Source organism: Protopterus annectens, chromosome 1.part0, assembly GCF_019279795.1.
Source record: "Protopterus annectens isolate FY-2018-M chromosome 1.part0, PAN1.0, whole genome shotgun sequence".
NCBI lineage: Eukaryota > Metazoa > Chordata > Ceratodontiformes > Protopteridae > Protopterus > Protopterus annectens.
This window is the reverse complement of record NC_056725.1, coordinates 397,037,919-397,058,361: the sequence shown is the minus strand read 5'-3', so window position 1 is coordinate 397,058,361 and position 20,443 is coordinate 397,037,919.

Below are 20,443 nucleotides of genomic sequence, written 5' to 3'. Positions count from 1 at the left end.
GAACTAACCTTTAGACATGATTGGAGGGGGTGGGCATTAATAATAAGTACTGGAGTTGTTTCCTTGTAGAACGTTTAGTGCTGGTAGCACTTTTGTGTGCTACAATAATTGCTACAAGAAGTCTGGTAAAGTGCTAGATTAATAAGCTAGTAAAAGTGCAGGACAGGCAAGAACTAGTAGAGCTAAAGGAAAATTTGAAGAGCAGACTTTGACATCACCCAGAAGCTTACAAACAGTCCTGGATACAGCAAATCTGCACCTGGAGTAGACTAGTTACAGGAAAGATGGGAAAAAAAGCACAAATGTGGGCCTTTAAACCAGAAAGTTGAAAGAGATGGAAAAACTGCCCAAACAACCAGTAAACTACAATTTCTGGCCCAGAAACCACAACTCTTGTGGTTGATAGGTTACCTAGTGCTTACCACTCCCATTGATAAGCTAGAAAGCTTCCCTCCAACACATAAAGGCTTGGTGGGCTCAGAAGCTTACATACAGTCCTGGATACAGCAAATCTGTACCTGGAGTAGACTAGTTACAGGAAAGATGGGAAACAAGCACAAACATTGGCCTTTAAACCAGAAAGTTGAAAGAGATGGAAAAACTGCCCAAACAACCAATAAACTACAATTTCTGGGCCAGAAACCACTCCTCTTGTGGTTGATAGGTTACCTAGTGCTTACCACTCCCATTGATAAGCTAGAAGGCTTCCCTCCAGCACATAAAGGCTTGGTGGGCTCAGAAGCTTACATACAGTCCTGGATACAGCAAATCTGAATCTGGACTAGACTAGTTACAGGAAAGGGGGGGGGGGCGCAAACATGGGCTTTTAAACCAGAAAGTTGAAAGAGATGGAAAAACTGCCCAAACGACCAATATACTATAATTTCTGGGCCAGAAACCACTCCTCTTGTAGTAGATAGGCTACCTACTGCTTACCACTCCCACTGATAAGCTAGAAGGCTTCCTTCCAACACAGAAATGCTTGGGGGTTCAGAAGCTTACAAACAGTCCTGGATACAGCAAATCTTTATCCAGACTAGACTAGTTACAGGAAAGGCAGGAAACAAGCTTAAAATTTAGAATTATTATTATTTTTTTTACAGAAAAGCAGCTAAAACAGCACTAAAAACAATTCAAATGCAGTGCAAGCTAGCACACTTGAGTGTGTATGAGTATTAAAGCAAATGCAGTTTAAATAAATGCAATTTATTCAAAATGTATTATGGTTTTGTTTTTCAGCTTTGAATAAAATCCATGATTTTATACAGCAACTGCTGTGGTTGACTGGTTGGATTTACTTCTGTAATTACAGAAGATATGTTCAGATCTAGATTTTGTTGTAGGACCTATGTGTCAGAGGAGACATTTACAACAGGTGTCATCATCAAACAGGGTCACTCATGGTTCCTTGACATCAGTTTCAGTTCCTAGAAGTTGATGCAAAGCAAAGGGTGGGGGTAGAACAGATCCAAGTGGGGCACCACTTATGTCATTTTTTTGCAGGGGAGACATAACCTCATCTTTTACTATAGTGAGTTCTGTCAGTGAGCTAGTTAGAAATACAATGAATAACATAAGCTTGCTGTTTAGCTGGGTGAGTTTGTTGATGATATCTGCATGAAGGATAGTGTTAAAGGCCTTGGCCATAGCTGGATATGATGCGAGAGCAGTTTGACCTAATCCAGGACTTTGGTAGTCTTTCTGAAAAAATCTACCAGATTAAGTAGACACAACGTTTCATGAAACCAAATTGATTTGTATCCAGATTCCAAAGAATGCCTAGGCTATGTCACTATTTATGAGCCATGCAAGAATGATCTTGCACATGACACTAGTGAGGCTTCAGATGTGTAGTTACCAAGATCAGCAGTAGGGCCACCCTTAAGTAGTGGTACCAGTGTAGATAATCTCCACACCTCAGGAACATAACTTAGTTTGAACAGGTTTATTAGACAGTTATTCTCCAAGACTTGGAGACATAACCTGATTTGATACTTAATATAAGAGGATCAGCAGATGTGACATAAACTCTGCTGTGCCTTGACTAGACAGCAGTCAAGAATGTTAAAAGGGTCCATGGAAAAAGGTCTGAGTAAGTGGTATCATTTAATATTAGCTCAGAACAGTTTTGTGAACTGTCTCTAGGTTTATTTCATAACAGATACCGAATACCTTGTGATTGTCATTCCTCTAGGCGATTCAAAACCACGGTGTGTAGTTACACATATCATTTGTGCACACTGTCCCATACATGATCATGACAAAGGAACATTTCGTAAGGGGATATCATGTCAATGTCTGTTATGTGCTGTCTATCACTTCCGATAGTGAATCATATTGATAACTGTACCTCAGACTAAGCACAGTTCAGTGAGCTGCACTGCTACCCAGGATCTACAGAAATGCACTATCAAGTACATTGAACCCCCCCCCCCGAAAAAAAAAAGGTTTAGAGAGTGTAGCATCCTGAAAAAGGTGCATACTTTGAAGCTGTTCGTGACTAAGGTGGAATGAGTCTGATGTCAGGTGTAATTTCTGACAGAAATATGTAATATACCAATTTAGAACATCTTAAAATAATCACAATTTTTCATCGGCTGTTCTTTACATAGATGGTGTAGGCACTGAAATTTAGAATGTGATATCTGTAAATCATGTATGGCATTACAGGGACTGCAGACATCATCTCTTGAAATGAAGATATGCTCCTATCGTCTGCAAAGACCATTTTGCTGTGGCACCTGTCACACTGTTAATGGCCAAGATGTTGGTGTTACCAGTTATGTAGGTCTTCAGTTAGCCAGCATGAAAAAATATGCAGTAACTTGTTCCTGCAAAATTGGACTTATAAAATAACCTGGCAGTCTTTGCATACTATAGCCCTACTTATGGTGCCAAAAGTACTTATTAATAGTGTTCACACAAATCTGCAAAATACATGACATAGTAGATGTATATGAATAAAAGATATTGGCGACTGTTTATATGCATTCTAGTTCATGTATACTAAAGTATAGTTTTCAGGGTTTTCAAAATCAAATACCACACTTCTCTCGATTTTTTCACTGTATCTGATAACCATAAAATAGCACATTGTGGGCCATTACTATCCCCTACATGTGTATAGGTACACAGAAGCCCTAAATGTCATCATAGCATTACCTCAGATGGATAACCTATAATGCATTCTAACATAACACATCCTCCTCAACTAACATACTACACATGGTTGTCTGCCAAATCAATACAATTAGCTTACAGGAGTATAACAGAAGGTTCATTATATTTCATTGATATTTGTTTCTGTAGGTGTCTGTAATGAAAATTGCATGCACACTATTTTTGGGTATACTTTGTGTGAATGGCAGTGTTCATTACATGTAGTGTGTTCTAATGAGAAGGAGCACAATACATTGGGAGTGCAGGAAGTATTTCTACAGGGGAAGGACAACACAGAACTAAACTATATATAGGCATATGGGCCAAAAGACAGACAGACATGCTCGCGTGCATGTACACACACACACACACACACACACACACACACACACACACACACACACACACACACACACACACACAGACACACACATTCACTCCTATATATGACAGAGTTGTGTGTCCATAACATTGTCCTATAGTGTGTGTGTGTGTGTGTGTGTGTGTGTACTGGTATGTGCACTATAGTACTGCCTGTCATATCACTGGGTGCTGTCTGTGCTAATTTCTTTACCAGGGTTCTGCAGTCACGACCACAGGAGATGCTCACATGTTTTGTTCTCATTGCCCCCAACTGCAGTACATTTCTACTCTGCATTTATACAAACTGAGCTTCTGTTCCATCCTATTGGTTCACCACTATGTTGTGTGGGAAGTGAGGATAATTGTTAAACATGCTTGTGAGCATGGTAGACTGTTGCAATATTCAATAGGCTTGTCTAGATTGTCTTTTCGGTATTCTTTCTTTTTTTTCACCTGATATATAGGAAATATTGTCACCTCACAGCAAGAGGTTCTCTGGTTTGATTCTTGGCTGGAATGCCTTCTATGTGGAGTCTGCGTGTCCTCCCTGTGTACACATTGGTTTCCTCTGGGTGCTCAAGATTCCTCCCACATTCCAAACACATGCAGTAAGTGGACTGGACACTAAATTGGCCAGAGGTGGGAGTGTGCACATGAGTGTGTGCTACAGAAGAACAACTGCCCCAAGGCTAGCCGCCCAGAGGTGTGAACCTTGGCTCTAGATAATTGTCACCATTAAGGTGACACCCTGACCCGATGTGTAAAAATGGGAAAAAGGGGTTGTAGATGGACGGATGGATGGAGATGTTCTTGTTCAGCTTCAGCATCAGCATCTCATCTGCTCTTGCTCTTTATATAAATATTTATCTTAGTTCTCAACTAGGATGTCATCTGTGCAGTTTGCATGTCCTCCCTGAGTTTGCTTGGGTTTCCTCTGGATGTTCTGGTTTCTTCTCACATTCCAAACACTTGCAGTAGGTGGATTGGACACTATAAAGTGGCCATAGGTGTGAGTATTTGTGTGTGTGTGTGTGTGTGTGTGTGTGTGTGTGTGTGTGTGTGTGTGTGTGTGTGTGTGTGTGTGTGTGTGTGTGTGTCTGTGTGTGTGTGTGTTTAAGCATGTGGTATGGAAGAAATACAGTGGGACAGCTGGCCACTCAGTGGGGTGAACATTGGCTCTAGATGATTGTTAATAGTGAAGTGCATGGTACATAACATATATGCTAAGGTTTAAATGAATGTATTCTTCACAAACTTGTCATTTCTATTAAGGGGTGGCTACTAAAGCCAATGTGGAAGGATCTAGTTTTGAAAGTGCTTAACACAGTCCTAACAAAGTGGATTCAAAATGCTTACAAGCAAGATTTTAATGCATTATATTTATTTGTATGAATGTATTAATTTATATTTAAAAAATAAGATGTATTGATTATTATATTCAACATTATGATTTATAAATTCATTAAGATTAATTAATATTAGGAGTTTTTAAAGCTGAATATTTCACACATAAGAATATTTATATGTATAATTATATTTATATTTATGTTTAAATTTATATGATTTAATATTAGTATTCATCGTATTTTAACATAATGGGATTTTAGCAAGAATTTTTAGAAATAGTTTTTAATTAGACACAGTGGGACCCTTATAATATAATACAATGATATGAAATGCTATAAAATATATATAAAAAATATAAAAAGTAATGATGGCAAAAAATATTTAGGAAGTTTTTTACAGGATGTTTTTGCTGCTGCTGCTGTATTTTCCATGTTCTGTTTCTGTAACTGTTGTTAATAACAATTATGTACCTTTAAATAACAGAGAACTATATATTAATGAGATTACACTAAATAATTAATTGTATAATTGGCTATTGGAGTGACAAAAGTATAAATTGAATGCACATTGAGCATAACACTGTCTTGATAAAGCCTGGGAGAGCCCGGGCGAAAGCGCTTGACTGTATTTTGTGGTTTTTAAATCATTTTCGTGCACATTTTATTTGTGAAGTTTACATTTAATTAAAGCAGAGTTTTCCATAAACTATCCGGTTCCTGGTGATATCTCTGGTTGTGTGCTTGTTGGCGTTAATAGTGAAGTGACACCCCAACCTCATATGCAAAAAATGGGAAAAGGGGGTGAGGATGGATGGATACATGGCATTATCTTAGTCCACACTTGAAGACACATAAATCCTTTCAGTTGCACTAAAGCATTGTTGACAGGTGCATGCTTTTTTTTCTCGAGTTGTGTAACAGGTTTCCTAATGCCATGAACATACTTCTCAAATGCACCATTCAAATGTCTCTGATTTTGCAGAATGATACAGAATCTGCCTCGTATTTTTGCCCTGTACCTCATAAAATGTTTGCTTTTCTTGTAAATCACTGAGGATTATAGTCAATCGATTGTGCCAGTCATTAGACCGTCATAATTCTTATTAGTACATATTGATACCAAACTTGATATTCTACTAACCTGTTTAAGTGAATTACAGTACTATTTTAAAATTGTCCCAATTCTGGGCCTTTGACTTCAATTATTTTTGGCTTTGTCCAAAATTCTTGTGGAAAAAATTTGAGAGGCATGGTCATGCATGAGTATATCCACTGCATACCTTAAATAGTTGAGGTGCATGACGGCTTTGTGATATTTATTCCACATTTGTAGAAGGCTATAAATTGTTCATGGCATTGCTTTGTGACTTTTTTTCATATACAAGCCTTGCATAGTCATGGAGCATACTATTTATATATTTATTTATTGGAAAAGCCTGACTTTGCAGACAAGCCACTTTTCGACAGAGGGCTGGACAAGGAATAATAACCCAACTGTACACACACACACACACACACACACACACACACACACACACACACACACACACACACACACACACACATATATATATATATATATATATATATATATATATCATGAAAGTGCAGCATAATTTCTCAGTAGTACATAGAAAATCAGAATGACTATATTAAAAAATAATTAGAAAATAATACAATAAACAAAATCAGCATGGATACAGTTCTAGAGAGTTAGATATTTAAATAGCAGTGCAATTAAACAAGCTTCCTGAAATACAGTTCTGCATGGAGTAGTGCAACAGACAAACTCCTTGAAATATATACTTCTGCAGACAATGTTGGTATCATGAAAAATATAAAGATGTGTGTAGTAGACACATTACATTTCAGAACATTGGGGCATAGTTGGAAGCACTGAGAAAGTTTCTTAGGAATGTTTTAGCCTGGGAGATATCAGGAATAGTCCTACGTTTTCTTTGAAGGTATGCAGGTGATTAATGACTGCTGATGTGTGTGTGTGTGTGTGTGTGTGTGTGTGTGTGTGTGTGTGTGTGTGTGTGTGTGTGTGTGTGTGTGTGTATCTGACTGAGTTCCAGGATTTTGAGTCACAGCTGGAGTAATGTGCATTACCAGCTTTGTTGAAGGTCAGATGAATTTTAAGGAGATGTTGACCAGTAGCGCAAAGGGATTTGTTACTGGATTAGGATTAAAGGATTCCAATAAGAGCAACACATTTTTCAGGATGAACGAGAAGTCTGTATGCAAAAGGTAGCTGAGAGTGTATGAGAAGATAAAGTAATTTAAGCAAATGGAGGTGTTTTGGAGCAATACAATGATATGTGGAGTTTATTATGTGTGAATTTGGCTATTTTGTTACAGCATTTCTTCAATTTGCTTACCTGGGTCGATTGCAGGTTGATGAAAATTGGAGAACCATACAGAAGTTTTGGAAATGAGGGGGGTAGTATTAGGTCAGTTTTCAATGGAGGCAAATGAGTCTTGTGTGAGCTCTTGGAGAAGGGTGCGGTTTTACGCAGAGCAGATGAGCTGCATCATTGTCATAGTGGATTAGACGGCAATGTTTTGAGGTAGTGTGTAAATTGTTAATATATTAAACAAGAGGGACACTAGTATGGAGCCTTGGGGGACAATAAATGACACTGGTAAAAGGGTAGTGTAGTTAGACTGACAGTGAATTGCTTGGGACCTATAAGACAGGTAGTTGTGGAATCATGTGAGACTGGAGTGGGAAAGATCTAATGATGCTTATAGCTGGAGCAGTTTGTTAGGACAGACAGTGTCGTTGGCACTGGATAGGTCTAGGAGAAGAGAAGATACAATGTTTGCTGCATTACATTTGTGACTGAAATTGTTTGTGAAATCTAGTAGTGCAGTAGTGGTGCTTTGGTTCTGTTTGAAGCCATGCTGAGTAGTGCATGGAAGGGTATTATTAAGAATGCGACTGAGAAGTTGAGAAAGGATGAATTTTCCAAGATTTTGGCTAGGGGAGAAAGTATGGATATGAGTATATAGATGGAGAGATCAGATGCCTAAACAACTGTGTGCAAAATAAAGAATGAATGATTTTTTTCCCTACAGGGTAGGGATGTAAAATGGTTGAGCAGAAATATTAATGACTGTTGAGATGGGGTAGCTGATAGCATCTGCTATGATTTTAATGTTTATGGCAGGTAACAGCTCTTGTGTCAAGCTTTAGTTTTAGGAGGTGTCTTCTTCTGATGGAAGCTGTGACAGTGTGGAAGACAAAAACAGTAGGACCAGTAATGAAATGGAATCTGTTTGGGGTATATTGTAAATGTGTATGTGGCATAGTGATTTTATAGCGTTGATTAACTAGGGGTTGAATAATGAAAACGTGCTTTTTGGCTGGATGTTTGGACATGGATTTAGCTGCTGAATTCTACCTGTTTTTTTTTTTTTTTTTTTTTTGATGAATCTCCAGAATGTAACTGAATTTCTTCTGCAAATGTTTTGTGTGTTAAAGCAGTGATTTATTTTGTCAAGTTTGACTTTTTTTTGTAAGTTTGTGAAGTTGTATTAAGTTTTAGTAGTTTTCCTGAGTTTTATTTAGTTGTCAAGTTTTCCAAACCTAATACGTATCGCATTTTTTTTTTTTTTGCAGTTGCAGATAGAGAGCCAGTGGGCAGTATTTTGTTTAACTCTCTTTCTTCAAATGGGTGCCTGTAAGAACTTTAAGAAAACTTGTATTAAAGATGTGGACTGCATAATTTATGATATAGGTTTACAGGGTGCGCTAGTTAACAGAGCCTTATAGTTGCTGTGAAAGTTTCTATCGTTTTTTTGAAGATAGCTATCCTTCCTATTTCCTTAAAATATTTCTTTGGTTGATGAGTATTATTTCTAAGAACAAAGAACAGAATGAGATCACTAAGTTTATCCAGTGAGATACCTGATGATGATATTTTACCATGGTTGGTTGTTAGTACCCAGTCTAGTATGGACCCATTCTTACTTGGTTTGTTGTGTCTAGTTAGACTGTGAATGAGTTAGGAAAACCTAATAAGTTTAGTGATCCTGGGGAAGAGTCAGGGGTAAGACAATACCAGTCAATGCTTAAGTATCCTAGATCATTTTTTCATAGTAGATATCTGTTGTTGTCCAGGAAATTATTTTTTCTAATGTGATAATGTTGTCTCCACTTGGAGATGTGTATCTCAGCATTATTAAAGATAGAGGAAATGTGAAGGTAGAGAGAAAGAATGTGTGTTCCAAACTGTAGAATAAATTATAGATACACCTACTCCTTTTTTAACTTTTCTGTCAAGCCTGCATATGTTGTGTCCTGTGTGGGTGATTTCTTTAATTTTAATGCCTGGCTTCAGCCAAGTTAAAGATGTCTAGAACATACTGAGAGTGAATATTTCATAAAACACGAAGATCGGTTATTGTAGAATTTACACTGTTGATGATTATGTGAATACATTTAAGTCCTGAGTGAGATGTGGGATGATTGTGTCAGTTAACTGTGGAAAGAGATCATGAGTAATTAATGTAGGCCCATAGTTGCAGTGCATACCTTTCTGGGAGCTGGATTTTGATAGGGGCGAATGTAGGCCCATAGTTGCAGTGCATACCTCTCTGAGAGCTGGATTTTGATAGGGGCAATCCTCTAGGAAATGGTAACTTAGGTTTTATCTTGGTTTTAGTGATTCGTTTGACTTGTATACATGAGTCTGCAGCAAATGGACATTTAAATACATCAATATGAAATGTGTTATAGAGGTTTGATGATATGTGGAGGATGCTACCTGTAGGCTAACAGAGGGGTCTCTGAAAATCAGTGGCTGGGAGAGGAAAAAGCTATGAAGGGGAGTGCGTGAATATGCTAACTAAGGAATCAGGCATTGTATGTGAAATGAGTGAATCATTATCAACCTCCTTTTTCCCATTTTTCTTCATGGGGTCGGGGTATCATGTTAACTGTGACCAATTCTCTCAATTCAGTGCCACACTCCTGCCTTCTTCAACACTCATGCCTGACTGTCACAGATCTTCTTTCACACAATCCATCCACGTCTTTGATGGATGTCCTCACTTCCTCTTACTTTCCTCCTGTCTGTCCCAAATCTTCCTCACCAGATTGTCTTCTGCTTTTCTACACATGTGCCCAAACCACCGTAGTCTGTTCTCTTTGATCTTTTCTGCAATTGGAGCTACTTTGGCTTCTACTCTTAAGTCCTCATTTCTTTTTCTGTCCCTCAGTGTGCAACTTACCATCCTTCTCAAGCACTTCATTTCCATCACCTCTTGCCTCTTCAACTGTTCTGCCTTTACTGCCCAGGTTTCTGTACCATACAGTAGTGCTGGTTGCATCGCTGCCTTGTACACCTTACTTTTCAGCTTCTTTGGCATTCTTCTGTCATAGACTATACCTGATACTCTATGCCAGTTGGCTGCAGCCCTCTGATTCTAGCCTTGACCTCTTCATTCAGACTTCCCTTCTCCTCAATCACCCCTCCCAGATACTTGAAGCTGTTTACCTGTTCCACTATCTTCCCTTTTATCTCTATTCTCAACTTCTTCTGATTTCTCCAATTTGCTGCCATTACCACTGTCTTATCTGTGCTTAGTTCATAGCTTCATAGCTTCATAGGTAGGTACTAGGCTATCTGCCCAAAGGCATTTATAAGCCTAGCTGGAATGTGTTGGCTTTCGCCGCCCCCTTAGATTAGTTCCCTGTGTCTCTGTCCAACAGAGCCATTGAAGTGATCCCCGGGTTAAACTTTCTGTTTCCCATCCACTCGTCAAGGTTTCTTTTGAAGATGGATAGTGAGGAGCTCTGCCTAATGTAGACTGGAATCTTGTTCCAGAGCATGGGAAGTCTCTGGGACAGGAATCTATCCCTCCAGCATGTCCTATTTATTGTTGTGGTGAGGTTTAGATCCCTGGAGCGTGTGGCTTGAGGAGATATGGTTTTCTTTAGGTGGAGTATGTCCATCAATTCTATGTTGGACATGGCCTTGTATGTCAGGCAGAGATCACCTCTGAGTAGGCGGTATGCAACTGAGTACAGCTAGATTTTCTTCAGTTGAGCTGCATGGGGCATCTGTTTGAGGTCAGTGATCATCTTGGTGAGGTACTTCTGTGGTCTTTCCAGCTGTTGCAGGTGTTTTGTAAGGTACATCCCAAATGGGGCATTGTACTCTATGATGGGTCTGATGAGTGATGCATAGAGGGGCACAATGACCTCTTTTGATCTGGATGTAAACCCTTTTGTGATTAGGTGTGCCACATAGAAGGATTTTCTAACCACTTTGGCAATGTGATTATCAAAGGAGATGTTACTATCTGCTTGGGTCCCCAGATTCCTTGTTATGTCTTCCATATTTAGGGGGCTACCACCTATGTGGCAGTTTGTAGGTACTTTGTTTTTTCCAAAGGAGATGACTATGCACTTTTTGACATTTAGCTTGAGGCCATGGTTTTGACACCAGGTATCTGTCTCAGTGAGACCCTTTTGGAGGATGTCTGTGTCAGCTGGAGAGTCAATTATAGCCCTTAATTTGCAGTCGTCAGCAAACTTAGTCAGCCATAGTCCTCCTGTGCTTGCTTGTACCTTTGTGAAGTATATGCCAAACAGGAGGGGTTCTAGGACTGAGCCCTGGGGAATGCCACTTGTAACCAGTTTAGAGTCAGACCAAGCTCCTGCTACTCTTACCATGTGTGTTCTGTCCGTGAGCCAGTTGTCAAACCATCTCGTGACAGAGGGGTTTATTTTCAGGCTAGTGAGCTTGTCTATAATACTTGAATGGGGAATGGTGTTGAAGGCCTTTGCGAGGTCTAGGTAGGCTGTGTGGACCACCTTTCCCTCATCTATAGCCTTAGTAACTGTCTCAAAGAAGTCCACCAGATTTAGGAGGCATGATCTGCCCTTACCAAAGCCGAACTGGGTAGGGTCCAGTGTTTGGAGGTTCCCAATGTCTCTGTTAATGAGATCCATGATGATGCACTCCATAGCCTTGCAGATCAAGCTAGTCAGGCTTATAGCGCGATAGTTCCTGGGGTCTGTTGTGGTTCCACCTTTGTGGAGCAGAATAACCATTGCTCTGTGCCACTCTATGAGAACGTAGCCTGTGGAGAGGCTGAGTCTGAACAGTGTGTTTTGCTAAGGGGTTAGTTCATCTTGGAGCTCATGTAGGATGCAGCCTGGGATACCGTCCGGTCCCATTGATGCTGTGTTTTTGGACTCAGAGAGGGCTGTTTTAACCTGAGTGTCTGTGATTTCAGGGGCACTATGTTATTCTGGTATGGCTATGGGCCCTTTTGGGGGTGGGGGGGTGAAGTGTGCACTGAACCTTTTGGCCAGGATGTTGGCGATGTCGGTCGGTTTAGTGTGTTTTGCGCCATTCTGCACTAACTCCGAGCAGATCTGAGAATTGCCACTTAGATTCTTGACATAGCTAAAGAATGTCTTGTGGTTATCTCTGAAATCCTTGGCAATTTTTCTTTCGAAGCTAGCCTTGGATGATTTTATGAGGGATTGAAGTTTCTTGCTGATACTGATCAGGGAGGTCTTCCCTTCTTGGGATTTTACTCTTTTCTGTACTAGTTTCCTCCTTCTATTGTATAGCTTGTTTATGGCAGGGGTCCACCAGACTGGTTTCCATTTCTTGGAGGAGTGAGTCTTGGTTTTGCTTGGGATAGCATGATCCATGCATTCTTGTAGGTGCCCGTAGAGTGCATTAGTAAAGGATTTTGCAGCTTGGACAGTGTTATCCTTTATCATGGGTCTTTGAAATTTTCCACCTCAGTCTTAAGTAACGTGAAGTTTGCTTTTGAAATGTTTTTCACAGTGGTTTTTTGACCAGGGGTGGGGTTGGACTGTGGATGTCCAGAGTGATTAGTTTATGGTCAGATCTAACTAGCAAGGGGTTGACCTCCAGTGTGGAACACCGGTCACCCATGTTGGTGATGACCAGGTCCAATATGTTGTCACCTCTGGTGGGGGTGTTAGCCAGTTGGTCCAGGGCGTTTTTGTTTATAAATTCTATGAAATGTTGGGCAAGGGAGTTTGTACTTGAGTAGTTCTCCAAGTTAATGTTTGTGTAATTGAAATTACCCAATATCAGGCTGTTTGGTAGAACTTTTATGCTTCCCAGTGTTTCCGGAAATGCAAAATGGGGGTCCTGGGACATGCTGGGTGATCTGTAGCAAGCTACAATTTGAATTACAGTTTTGCCCATTGTTAGTTGCATGTGGATGATCTCTGAAGCATCGTGCTGTGCCACTAACCTGGAGGTGTGGTTATCCTTGATGAATATGGATACGCCCCCGCCTTTTGTATTTCGGTCTGGGTTTTGTGGCTGAAATGTATGGTATGAGTTGTAGCCTGGTTGTGCTTGGGTGCTCTCTGCAGCCTTAAACCAGGTTTCTGTTACTGCACATATGTCGATTTTCTCCATACTGAGGAGTGCTTCGAGTGCATGCATTTTGAGGTTTAGACTTCTGGCATTGAGCAGAATTACCCTCAGTTTTTTGTTACTTGTGCTATTTACTGTGGTGGGTTTTTCTTTTGATCCTTGTCTAAAAAAGGCACTATGGGGGTGGCAAGAGCCTTGGCCAGTATTCAAAAGCCTAGGGGTGACAGGTACAAGCCATCTCTAGCGAAGCAGCATGTCTTGTCGAGCATGTCATCCCAGGCTGACAGACACTGGATCCCCTTTGAATGACATCAGAAGCTTAGCCGATTGTTAAAAGTGATATTTTTTTCTTTATACCATGGTATAATTCTTGGTGGAGGCAGGATGCTATTCATGGTCAGGGTCATACCGACCTGGGCTATGTGATCAAAGAGCTCCTCCATGTCTCTTTTCATGTAGTCCAGGGAGGCACAGCTCAGATCATTCACACCAACATGGGCAATGACAGAGTTGTATTTGTACTTGTTCTGGAATGACCTGAGTGCTTGTGTTATGTGCTGGATCTTGGCACCCGACAGGCAGCTAACAGTAACCTTCTCCTTTTTTAGCCTAGTGAGTGGGACGTCAGTGTGCCTGACTATAGAGTCACCTATTACTAGTGTGTTGGGTATGTTATTTTGCCTTAAGTGCTGTGATTGCATGGCACACTGGTTTTGTGAAGTATGTGTTTCATGGTTTATGTTGGGGGGTGGAGGTTGCTTGGATGTCTGTTTTGGAGGTCTCTATTGCTTTTGCAATTTTTATTTAGAGCCTCCAAGTAATTTTTCATGTATTTATGTGTGTTTTTTGCCGATCCTGGTTTCATAAGTCTATGTGAGACTGGTGGTGTGATGCAAGTAATTTCCTTCTCCTCTGTAATATCTGCTCCAGTCTTGGGTTGAGAGAGCTTAGCCTCCAGTTTGGCTGTATAATTGCATCTCTTGCATGTATTAGTGTTTGGTGGTAGGAGGAGAGGGTTGTCTGTGTACATGAGGCAGTTGTAGCATTGCCTCAAAATGCCCAGATTCACCAGTTGGACCGGAGAGTACACCTGAAACTGCCCTTTGGAGATGCTGGGATAGGTACAGTGAAATGTTTTACTGATTGGCTGGTAAGGTCGAATAGAGAGCCTTGTCCTTCTCTACTGTATAGGAGGGTCTAGTGCTAAGGTTTATTAGTGCTTGCTATGAGTTCTGAGCAAGTGCCGGGCTGAGAAGTGAATGGTTTGAGTCCTTAAGTTGAAAGTTTGTCTAGTTCCAAGGGAAAACTTGAAGAGTAGACTTTGTGGAGCTGGGAATAGTTATACCCTAGCTAACCGGCACTGCCCGGTGTTCAAAACCACTCAAATACGGGTTTTATAGCAGGGAAATGAAAGAGATAGAAATTAGCCCAAAATGGCCAATAAACTACTTATTTCTGGGCCAAAACCACTCCTCCAGGGACAGATAGGCTGCTCAAAGCTCCCCTCTCTCACAGGTGAACAGAAAAACTTCCTTCTAGCCATGTAAGGTATGGGCAAAGACAGAAACTTGTAACACAGCCCTGAATTCAGCACTAACCTGAAAACCGGACTATATTAGCTTAGAAAGCAAGTATTTTTTTTTGTTTTTCTTTTGTTTTTTTCAGAAAATAAATCAGATACAATCAAAAAACACTTTAAATGCACAGAGATGGCTATCACACTAGAGTCTCTAGCCTACAACAGTCATTCCCATATGCCTTCAGTTTTGCATTCCATTCTTCTATCCTTTGCTGGAGTTCTAGCACAGAGTCTGCCTGTACTGCCACATCATCTGCATACAGCAACTTTGTTGATGTGTCCCCTCCGATCTGTTTGCTAACATAGTCTATCACCAGTACGAACAGCAGTAGGCACAGAGCTGAACTCTGGTGTACACCCACTTCCACTGGAAACCCCACTGTGAGGCCGAACACTGTTTGTACTCAAGTCATTGGTTCCTTGTATAAAGCCTGCACTAATTCTACCAATGTTTCTGGGGCTTCAAACCACTGCAGTACTGCCCAGATCAGCTTTCTTGGGACCTTGTCATATGCTTTCTCCAAGTCTAGAAATGCCTAGTTGGACTCTCTCCTCGTCTCTAGCTTCTTCTCAAGTATCTGTCTCACTGCAAACATCGGATCACTTGTGCTGTATACTGATCTGAATCCAAACTGCTCATTTCCCATCTTACATTCTACTACTCTGTGTATCCGTTTATCAATCACCCTCTCCAGAACTTTCATGCAATGTGACAGGAGTTCGATGCCTCTGTATTGCCCACAGTTCTGGATGTCCCCTTTCTTCTTGTACACTGGCATGAGTATTCTTATTCTCCAGTCATCTGGGATATGCCTTTCTCTCCACACTGCTATTATTACCTTCAGGAGCCATTCCTCCCTAATCTCACCCAGCATCTTTTTCATATCTGCTGTGACCTCATCTGAGCCTGCTGCTTTCCCTGACTTCATTTCCCATAGTACTGTTCTTAATTCTTCTAGGGTGGGCTCCTCTTTTTCTCTCATTGTAGGCTGTTTCTGGGGCAGTGCAGCTTCTGTGGAGTTTTCTTCACTCAGAAGCTGCTTAAAATACTCCTTCCATCTGCCTTTGATGTCCTGTGGACTGGTGAGCAAGTTGTTGCTGGCATCCCTTATGTAGGGTGTCTGACTATTTTCTTTATCTTCCTGACTGTGCCTTGTGACCTGATATAGTGTCTTCTTTGTGCCACTTACTGAGTCACTTTACAGACGTTGGTACAGTGCCTCCGATACCCTATTCTACGCTATTGCAACTTCTTTCTTAGCTTCTTTTTTAGTCAACCAATAGTCCTTCCTAGCCTGCTCAGTCTTTTCTGTCTCCCACTTCTTCCTGAACTCCTTCTTTCTTTTGATAACTTTCTGGACTTCTGTATTCCATCACCAGCTTTCTTTATGCAAATAACTAGCTCGGCCACATATCTTTCTGTAGTCCTAACACATGCTGTTTGTAGGTGCTGCCATTCTCGTTCAACTCCACCTATTTCCTCCTCTCCCTGGGGTGCTAGAGCCCTGAGTAATTCCTTGAACTGTTGTACTTTCTCTCCAGTCAACTTCCAGGTCTTCAGCCTGGTCTCTGTTGACCTTAGAGCCTTATCTGACCACTGTTTGCAGCTGATTGTGGCAATTAGTGGTTTATGCTGTAGGTCAACTATTTCACTGGGGATGACTTCACAATCATGGATTATACCCCAGTGCCTTTTTCTTAATATAAGGAAATCTACCTGAGTTGCATGTTTGTTACTCTTTTATGTGATCTAGTGACTATCTCTCTTTCTGAACTATGTGTTGGCTACTATAAAGCTATTTGCCAGACAGAAGTCTAGAATGGCTTCTCCTTCTTTATTCCTGTTGCGCCACTCATGTGGACCCAGGCAGTCCTCATATCCTGTTCTGTCTGTATCCATATGTGTTCATTCAGATCACCCATTATCACCACCAATTTATGTTGTCTTGCTTTATCTAGTAGGTCTTGCAACTGCTGTCTGAATGCACTATTTTTCTCACTATCACAACCCTGCTGTGGGGCATATGCTGAGATTATGAATACTGCCCTATCATTGCACTGAAGTCTGATTGACATGAGCCGGTCATTAATTCTGTGAATATCAGGCACTAAAAATACATGATATAGAAAGAAAATTGCTGAAGAAATGGATAGGGGCAGTGAAAGGGCCTGGATGTGGTTTCCTTGCTGGATGGAGAGGTAATATACTAGCAGTAGAGGTGTGCAGAAAGATAGATCAGTAAAAGTCGAGTTAAAAAGTGCAACAGATTAGAAAAAGTTACGTAAATATATATGAGGATACTGATGAGGGATTTGATAGTTGCAAGGGGATGAGAGAGACTGCTTGATCAAGGAGTGCAATGGGACAAAATCATTAATGAATGTGAAAGAGAGAATGAAGGCTTGCATGAGGAGAGAAAGTGGTGGGTAGGCAGGGGTTAAGGAAGGAGATAGGAAGTTTATAGATGAGGCAAACATCCTGATAGTTTTTTTAGGGAGGAGGAGGAGGACTAAAGAGGTTGGGAAAGCACTAAGTGGCCAAGACTATATGTTTGTGAATAGCAGTGCATTGTTCTGTTGATTATTTTACATCTTCATTCCTTCAGATTGCTCCATCCCTGGGCTTTGTCTTAAAATTTGTGCTCAGGTCATCTCTCAACTGACTCATTTCATCTGCTTTTCTGTACACACTATTATATGAAAGTTTTATGGTTGAACTATTTTTGATCACAGCTCAGAATATTTTTAAAACTGAAAATAATGTAAAACAGAATAACTGCATTTAAATACAGGACCAATAATAATGATCATACAGCTGAATTTTCTATGTTTCTAATGTCATGTAAGTGTAAACAGACTGTCTAGAATGTTTATAGAAAATGTAAGATCTGTTTTATCTAGCATGCAGACCATTCATTCATATTTCCAGAATAAGCAAGAATGATTACTCTTACCACCTATACCCTTAACTTTAATAATGAACTCCAACATTTTACTATCTCATGAGGGTATTCATTGCATTTTCTCTGAGATCATTGCTTCAATTATTATGTATATGTATATATATATATATATATATATATATATATATATATATATAGATATATATATATGGGTCTACCCTACTTCTCTTTATTGAAAGTACATCACTTTGAAAAAGAAAACTAGACCCACACTTACGCGAAAGTGCACTTAACCAAAAGTGCACTTCCGCGAAGAACAGTTCAATGAACTGTTAAGGAACACTGAGGCGTCGAAGTACACTACAGTGGGGAAAAGGTAATTTACCTGTTTCCCCCACTGTAGTGCGATCTCGAAGTTGGTATATTTAAGTGGGGGGGTACAGCCCCCCACACGGGGGTGCAGGGGGGATTGCCCCCTGAAAAAACATTGTTTTGGTGTTCCTTAATGGTTAGTTGAACCATTCTTCACAAAGGTGCACTTTCGGTTAAGTGTACTTTCGCATAAGTGGGGGTCTACTGTTCTTTTTCGTAGAAGTGTTTCTTCGATGAACTACAGTAGACCCATACATACATATATATATATATATATATATATATATATATATATATATGTGTGTGTGTGTGTGTGTGTGTGTGTGTGTGTATTTATTGATTTATTTATTGTTGTCGAAATGATTGAGTACATTTTATCTTGCATTGTACCAAATTATGCCTTGAGCTATACTATGTTATGTATTGTTATGCCTGCTTTTGTTCTTGGATCTAAAAAGTATAGTTATTTCTCTCTCAGTTGCTGACACATATCCAGAAATTTTATTTAAAATGGATTCCACAGTAGTCAAGTTCCAGAACATAGTGATAGTACAAAATATTTGTGTTGACATATAATTCTATTAAAATAAATACAAAAAAATTTCAGTAAATTGCAGATGAAAACAAACATAATTGCATTTAGAATATATAACACAAATGCATAATATATATATATATATATATATATATATATATATATATATATGTACGGGTCTACTTCAAAATAATGAAAACCCATATGAATGAATCTCATATTACTAAGACGACTTAGCCGAAACTGCAAAAAAATGGAAATTTAAAACTATGAAGCCCACATAAATGAAAATAAGTTACTGAAGTGTAATCAGCCACAGCACTATAAAACTAGATATAAAAATGCTCTTTCCATGAAGGTAGTGTGATCTTGGAGTTGGTATATTTAATTTGCAGGGGGTGAGGGGGGCACAGGGGGGCTTGTCCCCCTGCAAAAACAAAGGAAAAAACTTGCAGTATTTTCCTTAGCATGACAGTCTCATTTCATCAGTTATTACTGAGGCTATGTTCACTTCAGGTCAGACTGGTCTGTGAGGTATGTTTGTAATAGAAAGCAGTAGTGTGGGTACAGAACAGAGTGTACGAGATTACAGTAATGTTTCTTTAAGTTCATGTTGAATTATGGGTAGTGCTCTACTGGGACATTGTGATTGCGGTTTAGGGTGAGTTGTTTAAAAACACTAGTTTACTGTAAGGTTTTCATTTTGATTTTTATAACAAGATAACATGATGGACTGGTCAGAGACATACGGGGTGTACTTTTCAGTTATGTGGGTTTCGCAGTTTTAAATTTCTGGTCTTTTGCAGTTTCGGATAAGTCGTCTCGGTAATGTGAGATTTCTTCATATGGGTTTTCGTTCTTTTGAAGTAGACCCATATATATATGGATCTACGAAAAAACGTTGGCTTACCAGAACATCAACACTCACAACAGTGAGACCACAACACTGAAACTTCATAAAGCCGAACTCCCGTAACGTCACAAGTTAACTCTGGGAAAATAACCACTGGGCCACCATGGTGACCTTTGCCCTGCTCTCCACTGTAATGCAACCTGAGAGTTGATATATTTAATTAGTGGGGTATTGGTGGGTTTAGATTGTATCCGATCGTATTAAAGTGATTGGTGGTCCAGTGGTTATTTTCCCAGAGTTAACTTACAATGTTCTGGGAGTTAGGGTTTATGAAGTTACAACATTATGGCCTCACTGTTTTGAATGTTGACATTCTGGTAAGTCAACATTTTCAAGTAGATCCATAGATATATATATATATATATATATATATATATATATATATATATATATATATATATATATATATACCAGTCCACTATGTAATCTCAAAATACTGAAATCCTGAAAACCCAAACACAACACACATTGCCGAAATTGCATAACCGCGAAATTCAAAATCCCAAAGTTATGCTACACATACACCCCACACATAAACATACACACAACTCCCCCCCACAATCAAATTAATGATTCTACACTGCACCCCCACACCTCCCCTACTTATATATTCTAACTCCGAGATCGCACAGACACACAAACGAAGCTCACACCCACACACTTTACAGTCCCTCACACACACACACACACACACACACTCACACATATCACAGTCACAACACACACACACTAAAGCCCCTAACCAACACAGTTACACATACATTCTTACCTAAACTTGCACCCATCCATCCACACACCACACCAGCAGAAACAGAAATTCAACATCTCCGTACTTCAGGATTTTGAATTTCATGCTTATGCCGGCTTCAGAACTTTGAGTTTTCGGATA